At 49.2% G+C, this 10,142-nt stretch overlaps 1 non-coding gene across 1 annotated transcript; it reads right to left on the reverse strand.

Annotated features, from left to right (window-relative positions):
• Nucleotides 1-9,833: 9,833 nt before the first annotated feature.
• Nucleotides 9,834-9,904, reverse strand: TRNAG-CCC (transfer RNA glycine (anticodon CCC)). Its single transcript has one exon. It is a non-coding gene; the product is annotated as a tRNA-Gly (tRNA).
• Between the last annotated feature and the right edge of the window lie 238 nt (nucleotides 9,905-10,142).

The following is a 10,142-nucleotide window of genomic DNA, read 5'->3' on the forward strand; positions in this document are numbered from 1 at the left end:
CTCCAGCAGGATCATTAATACCCAGCGTTATCTGGGCATTTTTTTTATTGTCCTATTGTTGTCCTGCATCAGCCATGATAATGATAAAAACGGATTAAATGAAGCACACACAAAGTACATGTCCTGCTGCGCCTGTGCAGAATTTAAAAAGAAAAACAAATAGTGACACATTCTCCTACCTACTCCATTAGTCAATCTTAGTGTCGCAGCCTGGTGTGATAAGCAGCTGCAGGGGTTGGGAAAGGTGAATCAAAATAAACAAACTTCTTTTCTCCTGCGCTGCATAGAAAAAGAATATCCGCGCAGCAGGACAGTAGGCAAAGGTTACCGCGGCCAAAGAAAGGATTTGTCGCCTTTCGCCATGCCCCTGGTGGAGCTGAAGGGGTGAAAAAATAAACAAAGCCTCGTTAACATGTAAATGGTCTTTTAAAGACCTGTGAAGTATTCAGGTACGGCTGCGATAATCTCTGAAACTGTCTGTGTGTGCGCGCCCGGGTTTTGAAGCACTTTGAGCCCCATGGCGTTTTGCGCCTGCCTTCAAGCCTTACTAGAACCGGGCCTGAATTAGGGCAGTCCCGGGACGCTTTTTTAAAATCAAGAAGTAGGGGAACGGACTAGCATAATTTTTAAAAGTAGGGGCACGCCGTGCCCTTCCGTTCCCCCCCACTTCTAACACTGGGTGTATGAAGAACCTGCCAGAAACATCCAACAGAAAAGAAAGATAAAGAAGGCTGTGGGGATAACACGCGTTTAATAATCTGAAGAATACCAGTGAATGCCTAGGAATATACACGTATACACTTAAAAGTAGTGCTCCTCTTAACTAGTCCATCTCATGGAGCGAATTAAGCCACGATACTTTAATAGTTCCACTTTTCAATTCTGCAAGAGCTGGTTTCAAATTAATAATCCTAAATACTGTGGTGTTGCGGTCTAGTCCGCAGCGCGCACGGCGCGTGACGTCACCGGACTTCCGGCGGCGGCCATCTTAGAATCGGCATTAGCGCGCCGATTCGAATAACGATCGGAGCTCCAGATCGGCGCTCCTGCTGTGTATATGCTTATCTAGAATAAACCCTTCTACCACACCTACGAGAGTTGTCTTCTGTGGGGGTCACTTCAGGAAGGAAGGGACAACATTACAATGGCGACGAGGAGGTGAAACGGCCCAGCGCTGCCTCCACGGAGTGTGCCTAATTCACAACAGGTCCGCCCCCTAATCAGGTAGCTTTAAAAACAGGTGATCTAGTCCGGTCAGGTTAGGCGTTCCCGACTGTGGCGGAGTTTTTCGAGCCTGATCGTTAATTTAAAATGTAAGTAGACCGCGACGACAGCTAGAGATAGTCCTTGCTCATTAACATAAAGCGGGTTCACAAGAGGTAGCACCAATCTGAAATGTCTTTTTGGGATGTTATTTGTACTTTGAATATTTGTGTCCCCACTATTTCAAGCTTAGACGTAAGACATGACACGATGCCTTGCTTTAGACTGAGGGGGTGTGCTCTCAACTATTCGGCGTAATTCAGCGTTGTCTCACTGTTTTAACTTGTTTATCTAAATTCAGTCGCTGTGTCGAATAAACATATAATTATCCGAAGTGGGCTACAATACACTAGTTATGCTTCACAAAAAGTGTGTTTCTACACCATATCCAATTAACTAAATCTGAGCTTATTCGCTTTCTCGCATCGAGATGCATACCTGCCCTTATCGAATTGCCTCCCGTTAATTATCGACCGTCTGCTGAGTGTCCATATCACTAAATACTCCCACACCATAGACTTGAGTGATGCTATATAGATGGCTGTCACCGGCGAGGCATTGATAACCTTGGATACTCCAAGTTCCAACCAAGAGACTTAGACGATTACGAGCATAGATCCGTAGTAAGGGAGTCGTATTCATGACTCACCTAACCGAATCACTTCAGCATTAGATAATACTCTGATAGCTATCTTGGATTAAATTTTGATGTTGAATCGGTTGAATTTAAACAGAAGTAACACACGAGCCAATTGGTGTTTACTCTCTATGTTTGCAGTAGAAAGTTTTGAAAAGGATATCAGAAGCAATGAGGATCTCTCCCGTTTGAATCTCCCCGTATGAGTTATTCTGTCAACAATTAGGTAGGAGTCACTTCAAGGCCCCCTTTTTTCTCTGCTGTCTTGTATTAATTTTGTAGGATGTATACCTAATATAATGTTCTTTAATTTTGGCTATAGATTCATCTAATACGCCTTGGCAAAAATATATAAAAACGAAAATCAAGCTGCGTGTTTTTCTGAATTCACAAAGTAAGCAATCATTTCTATGTTGATCAAATTTTTATAACTTGCAATAGATGAAAGTCAAGATGAGCTCTACAGGATCCTTAATCATGACAATAACCATATTTATGGTAAAACTTTTGATTTTCTGATCTTTAAATGGGCCTCCATTTTTCTTGAATATGGTAAATTTCCATATTTAATTTAATTTCGCTGCTATGCAGTATTGAATCAGTTGTTTGATTAAATCATTATAAAGAGACCACTCTCCACACACGGGTTGTCTAGAATGAATTTTTTTTAATTGTTATGTGTTCATTAATGTAATTGTTTGTATTATGTCCACATAGGGGTTTTTTGTGCAATTATTAACTGTCCTGAAGATGGTCTAACGGACTTCTGCCACCAAGACCGAAACGTCGACACCATCATCTAATTCCGCATTATTTGACAATTACAGTTGATTTCTTTTCATTCATGAAATTAATCTCTGTTGAAACCATCTGGAAATAGATGTTTTTTTGATGAAATGTGGATTTGATTTAACCCATCCTTCATGCTATATTGCCTAAAATTTATTGTTCCTTTTGTAACCCCCTTGTCTTGATTTTGATTGATATATAAAAAGACTTGTGTTTTATTCACAAAAAACAAATCCCGTGTGTGTACCTTTTATCTTTGATAAGTTTTTGACAAACATTTATGTCACGTGTATAATTAATCTAAAGTACACTTTCAAATTCAACTATAAAGAGATAGAACTAAGTAACTACAAGCAAAATCCCTTGTTGGCAATCTCACTATATCAATTTATCTGCCTAAGCCCTCAAGGGTTTATTGGGCTTACCCTTTACGTACTATCGTGGTTATCACGTCATCTACATCCACGGTCACATCCCCGACCAGCAGGAGCGCGGCAGTGTCTCGGAGAGAAGAGGAGGGCACGCATCTAGTCCGACGGGTCACTCCTGAGCCCGGCCCCGGTCAGCAGCAGCCCAGCGGTGCGGAACGGCGCCAGGGAGAGTCCGCGTGGCGAAGCGCACGCACACACCGTGGCGGGGGTCACAGGACGCAACGGGAGAAGCGGCAACTCCGACCGAGAAGACAACCCCGGCGAAAGCAGCCCCGACAGCACCCGGGGGTCGAAAAGCTCGAGCCCAAGACCGCGGCGAACGGAGGCAAGAAACAAGATGAGTGCCACATCGACAGGTTTGCCAAACCCGGTACCTTTCCTCACGAAAGCAGGGGTTCCGGATATGCCGTGGGAGGATTGGAAGCCGTACTTCTTGAATTTCTTGTTCGCGCTAGAGGAGGAGAGCGGAGCAGAGTTCCCAAGCACGCGCAGGAAGAGGATACTGCTACACCATTTGGGCCCTGCAGGCCAGAGAGTGTACGACGATTTGGTGAAGGTAGTGCGGCCCGCGGCAGACGATAATGTGTTTCAGCACGCGATCGACGACATGGACGCCCATTACCGCCCAACCGTATGCGTAGCGGTCGACAGGTACAACTTCTACCACAGAGCACAACAGAAAGGGGAAACGATTGACCAGTATGTGGCGGCGTTACAGAAGCTTGCCCTAACGTGCAAATTTGGAACCTTCCAGGAAGAGTTGATCAGGGACCAAATCGTAATGCATGCAGCGAACGCGTCCATCCAGGACAAGTTGTGGGCTAATGGAGATGAACCCCTTAAGACCGTGGTAGCCATGGTGAAGAAAGCAGAAATGTCCAAGAGGTGCGCGGAGACAGCAAAGAAGGACCGACTCCCAGAGCAAGCGGTGTGCAGGATAGAAGACAGGAAAAGCCGTGAGAGACAGGCGGCAGAGCAGCACAACACGCGACAGCACAGGAAGCCCGTGGCCCGGGGCGCGAAACAGCAGACACAGGGACAAGGGAGCACCAATACGTGCTACAGATGTGGCAGTGAAAGACACGCCGCCAACGACAAAGGGTGCCCAGCGTTCCGAGCAAAGTGTGCATACTGTGGTCTGATGGGTCATTATGAAAGAGTGTGTCGAAGGAAAACGTCAAGGCAGCAAGTGAAGTACGTAGCACAGGAGTCGTGCAAGGAGGAAGAGCAGGAATGCCAAGAGGAGGACGATGAGATCCTGATGATTGAAGACCAGATCCTGGGGATCGACGGCGCGGTCGACAAGAAACCAAAGTGTGACATGACCATCGGGGGAGTGGGAGTCACCATGGTCGCCGACTCAGGTTCCCCCTACACGATCATAAAGAGAAAGATATGGGAAGAGGATTTCGCACCGGCCAACACTCACCAACTGCGCCCAACGGACATCCATCCGGTGACATTCACCGGGGAACCCATACCCATGGTAGGGTACTGCCCCCTAACATTTGAGTTCAAGGGCAGAACGTGCGAAGGAAAGCTGTACGTGGCGGAAAAGGGACCCTCGGTGTTGGGATGGAGAGATCAAGGGAAGCTGGGAATAAAACTGAACCCGGGAGGCCGTATACAGGTACTCATGATGGAAGAAGACCCCGGTGTGGGAGCAAGGCAGTGGAAGGAGGAGTTCCCAGAAGTCTTCAGAGACGACATAGGGAAGCTCACCAAGTTCACGCACAAAATTAACCTCAAGGAAGGAGCCCGACCGGTGTCCCACAAAGTGCGAAACATCCCGTTCCGTACCAGGGAGGCAGTACAGGAGGAACTGCAGAGATTAGAGGACAACGGGATCATCGAGGCCATAGACAACGCGGAATGGTTGGCCCCCTTAGTGGTGGCGCAGAAGCCGAACGGGAAGGTGAGGTTGTGTGTAGACCTCCGAGAACTCAACAAAAACATCGTGGTGGATAAGTTCCCGCTTCCCCGCATCAACGAGATGTTAGCCAAGACCAAGGGCGCCAGGTGGTTCTCCACAGTAGACTTGACGTCGGCGTATCACCAGATCGCACTCCACAAATCGAGCAGCCACCTCACATCGTTCATTACACCGTTCGGGTGCTACAAATTCCTACGGATGCCGTTCGGACTTGCCTCGGCAGCGGCAGTCTTCCAAAAATTGATGTACCGCCTGTTCAACAAGATGGAGGGAATCCAGTTCTTCCAGGACGACATCTTGGTGATGGGCGCCTCCAAGGAAGAACATGACCGGAGGCTAGCAGGCGTCCTGACAGTACTAGAGCAGAACGGGCTCACGGCCCAGTGGGACAAGTGCAAGTTTGGACTGGAGAGTGTCACGTACCTAGGGCACGAAATCAGCCAGGAAGGCATAAAACCCAAAGCCTCCAACGTGGCAGCCATCAGGGATGCACCCACACCCACAAGCAAGGAGGAAGTACGGACATTCTTGGGGATGGCCGAGTTCTATAGCAAGTTCGTATCCCACTTTGCATCGAAGACATACCACCTGAGATCGATCCTGAAAGACAAAACAGCGTTCACATGGAAGGAGGAACAACAGATGGAGTTCGAGGGGATGAAAAGAGAAATATGCGAAGCCATACCCATTCAAGGGTTCGACCCAGCAGCCCCCACGACCCTGACCACAGACGCGAGCGACCGAGGCTTAGGAGCCGTGCTAACACAAAGGTCTGCACAAGGAATGACAGCGACGATCAGCTTCGCGTCCCGCTCGTTGGCAGACAATGAACGCAAATTCAGTGTGATCGAAAAAGAAATGCTAGCCGTCGTGTGGGCGGTGGAAAGGTTCCGACAGTTTTTTTGGGGAGGACGGTTCCTCTTACGAACAGACCACAAACCCCTGGTAAAGGTCCTCACATCCAACGGCCATGAGCACGCTACGCCAAGGATCGCAAAGATGATGCTGCGGCTCCTTGACTACGTGTACGACGTAGAGTACATCCCAGGCACCAGGAACCGAGTGGCGGACTACCTGAGCAGGGCAGCCGCGAAGGAATCAGCAGAAGCGCAAGACGCAGAAAATTGGGCAGAGTACGCAGTGGCGTTCATGGGCGATCACGAAAAGGCCATCAGCAAGCAGGAATGGGAAGAAGAGTACGGGTCTGACGAGAAGGTGAAGGCCGTCAAGATATATGTGACGCAGGGGTGGCCGGAGAAGAGGTTGCTCGGAGAAGAACTCAAACAATACTGGGAGGTCAGAGAAGAACTGTCGCTGGGGGACAACCCATGTTTCCTGTTCCGGAGCAACAAAGTAGTACCCCCGTTGGCGCTGCGACCCAGAGTGGTGGCCATGGCACACGAAGGTCATTTAGGAATCGTGAAAACGAAGGGAAGAGTGAAGGAGGATTATTGGTGGCCTGGGTTGGACCTTGCCGTGGAAAGGCACGTCAGGTCATGTGAGCAATGCAGCAACGCAGACAAGACGCAGAAAATGCTACGTCCACCACTGGGACACTTCGACTGCCCGGAAAACCCGTGGGAAGAGATCTGTATAGATGTTCTGGGCCCCATACAAGACGCCAGTGGCAACCAGAAGTACCTCACCGTGGTCGTGGACAGGTACTCAAAGTGGCCAGAAGTCCATGTGGACGAAAACGCAGAGACAGATACCATCTTGGGATTCCTCACGGAGGTGTTCATCAGAGAAGGGATCCCCAAAGGAATCCTCAGTGACAACGGTCCACAGTTCACGTCGACAAAATGGGAGGCCTTCATGGACAGAAACGGGATAACAGTCAGGCGCACGCCTGTGTACCATCCTGCGGGGAACGGAGCCGTAGAGAGATTCAACAGGGTGATAATGGGGTCAGTGCAAGCGGCCATCGGGCAGGGAGCAAGCTGGGAGAAAGAACTCAAGCGCCTGCTATGGGCTTACCGGATAACTCCCTCGTCCACAGGTTACAGCCCATTCCGCATACTGAGAGGAAGAGAACCGTTCACCCGAGACAATGTGGCCTGGAAGAAGCTCACTGTGCAGAGTCATTGGTCACCGGCTGTGGTGCGCAGGAACTTGGAGAAGGCGCAAGCTGTGTACACTAACTACTACGACGCAAGGCATAACACCAAGGAAGTCGCCCTGGAGAAAGGAGAGTGGGTAAGGGTGAAACTGCCGGCACCAGGTAGGAAGGGGGACAGCAAGTTCACGCCCCCATTCCAAGTGGTGGAACCCTATTCCACATCAGCCTTACTGAGCGACGGGAAGATATGGGCACAAGACCGGATGGCTAGATGTACCAGGGCCGACGAAGCCGAGCTGAACATGGAACCGGACAGCAGAGCAGGAGCTGAGTCCACACCGGCGGGAAAAGGGGAGTGTAGGAGACCGGAGGGAGAAGCAGGAAGCGTTCCCAAAGGAACCTGGAGTCCAAGAAGTGGAGGTGCCGAGACTCCAGGACTAAGTGACCGAGAAACAGAGTTGGGTGGTCTTGAACCACGAGAAGCGAGTGGGGAGGCGATCCCGAGTGGGGGGAGCAACACCCCTACCGCAGGCGCAGGAAGCAGGAGGACACGCTGTGGAAGGAGAATAATGCTGCGACGAAGATTCGAGGAGTTCAGCCTGGACCACAAGTAAGACTGCTCTGGTGTGAAACTCAGACTGAGACTTTTGTGTTTGTAAAGGAGGGAGATGTGGTGTTGCGGTCTAGTCCGCAGCGCGCACGGCGCGTGACGTCACCGGACTTCCGGCGGCGGCCATCTTAGAATCGGCATTAGCGCGCCGATTCGAATAACGATCGGAGCTCCAGATCGGCGCTCCTGCTGTGTATATGCTTATCTAGAATAAACCCTTCTACCACACCTACGAGAGTTGTCTTCTGTGGGGGGACACTTCAGGAAGGAAGGGACAACATTACAAATACTATCGTCCTTGTGCAGTGTGATATTCAGCGTTGGGCATACCTTCAAGATCAAACTTCAAAAACGCTTGTTCAAGAGGTCGTAGGCACAAACATGGCGCCGATAGCATTTGCAAACATTTCATTCTGTTCTCTCCGAGAGACCAAGCGCTGCACCGGTCCCAACGTATGAGCAGCTATCCCAGCGGAGGACACCCAACTCCCGGCCATCGTTCAGCTGCCCCCACCGTGCCCGCACTCACGGCTGATGGAAGAAAATAAAAAGTAATATTTGGAAGGGGCAGGCAGCTTTGCCAAACCGCTGCCTTTCTCCGAGGCGAAGCAGAAATGCCTCGGAGAAACGCAGCGGCGGTTTCAGATTCGGGGGTGTGTTTCTTTTTCTCTCCTCTTGCCATTGGCAGGAGGAGAGAAAAACACGCCTAAAAAAGGGCGTGGCTAAAAATTGGAAAGAAGAGCACGAAACACGCCCCCGAATCTGAAAAAGACGGAGCCTATTTGGAGGGACGGCTCTCTCCTTCAATGGCTGGCCTCCGTTTAGGAAGCCAGCCAATGGAGGAGAGCCAAAAAGAGAGGCGGGCTAAAGAGCCACTCTCAGAACCATTAAATCTCCGGACTTCCGGTTCTGCCTTCGGCAGACCGGATGGTCCCTCGACCTAAAAAGTAGGGGGAACGGAATCTATTTATTAAAAGAAGTAGGGGCACACCAGGCCCTGCTGATCCCGCCCACTTCGACCACTGCGTGCAGTAGGTAGAAAGGCCGGACCCAGTGTCCAGTCCTACTTTTCAGAAAACAGGTGACTGCACAGGTATGTTTGCTATAGAAGGGCTGTGTTAGTTGTGTTAATTTGTCACAGCGCAGAAAGGTTGCACATTTATATCATGACACCTGTTTAAAGCTATCTGGGTCAGAAATCACCTGGCCCTTTTCCTCTGAGCTGATACTCACACAATCTACTGCGACTTACTTCTATCAGGTCCCAATTGAGTCAAATTGAAGTGGTCTAATTTCTAATGAAAACCATAATCTGCAGAGGAAATGGTCGTGGCATGTGAACACTGATAAAGTATGATTCTGAGACAGGAGCTTTGGAGAGCTCAGTTGGTAGAGCAGCAGTCTTTTTACCTGGGGGTCCAGGGTTCAAGTCTCTGTGAGGGTTCAACTTGTATCTGCTATTTAACTATATTAGGAAGGAAGATTTTTCCAGCTTTTTACTCTCCTCTCTCTATCGTACGGTGAGCTCCGTAGAGTACCTGCTTCCACGTGTTACTGGGAACTCGTGCTCTAAAGAGGGACGGACAGAACCGTGAGTCTTAGTGGAAGGGCCGGGGTGAGGTCAGTCACACCCCTGCTGGGGACCGGCCCTTCGCTGTAGCACTGCTCGTGCCCGCCCTCGGCTCGTGCACAGCATGGTGACCTATAGAGAGTGTGGAGACACAAGCGACTAGGTGTAAAGTGAGTATACATCAGCGTCCCGCCCTCCCGTTCAAAGTGTCACTGGGAGATGCAGAGAGCTGTAAGGCCTTACAGGAAGAAGGGAGAGTGGAACCCGCCCTCCTAGACAGCAACATCACCCTGCCCCAAAATAAAACACTTTCTCCATCAAATATAAGCCATAGTACATATATGGAACATTACATTTTACCGAGTGAGGAAAGAGATATACTCCTTAGTAAATCCGTTTTCATTTGCACTACGTTATCAAAACAAATTGCATTGTTTTCCCACCAAGATACAAAAAAATCACAATTGTATATTGTAAAGGAAACTTCCTTAGGCGTTAAAATTGAGAAAGACTCGATGTTAAGACATAAAAGGAAAATATGTGCGCCAGCCGGGAATCGAACCCGGGTCGCAAGAATGGGAATCTTGCATGATACCACTACACTACTGGCGCCCTTGCTCATGGAGGGCACTCTATAAGGTAATAAGGTATGTTGCTGTGCAACAGTTGTAGGACAGTGTAACATGTTGTACAATACGATTATTGACATGTGCATGGATGACAGTCTCTTATACTCTACTAAACTCTAGTAAAGTACATACAAATATTGCAGTTTTTTGACAGATGCAAGGAAAAGATGTATTTATTTAATTACGTGACTATGAAAGTGGATGATTGGAAGAAAGCTTGG

This window comes from Triturus cristatus, chromosome 4_1 (genome assembly GCF_964204655.1).
Source record: "Triturus cristatus chromosome 4_1, aTriCri1.1, whole genome shotgun sequence".
NCBI classification, from domain to species: domain Eukaryota; kingdom Metazoa; phylum Chordata; class Amphibia; order Caudata; family Salamandridae; genus Triturus; species Triturus cristatus.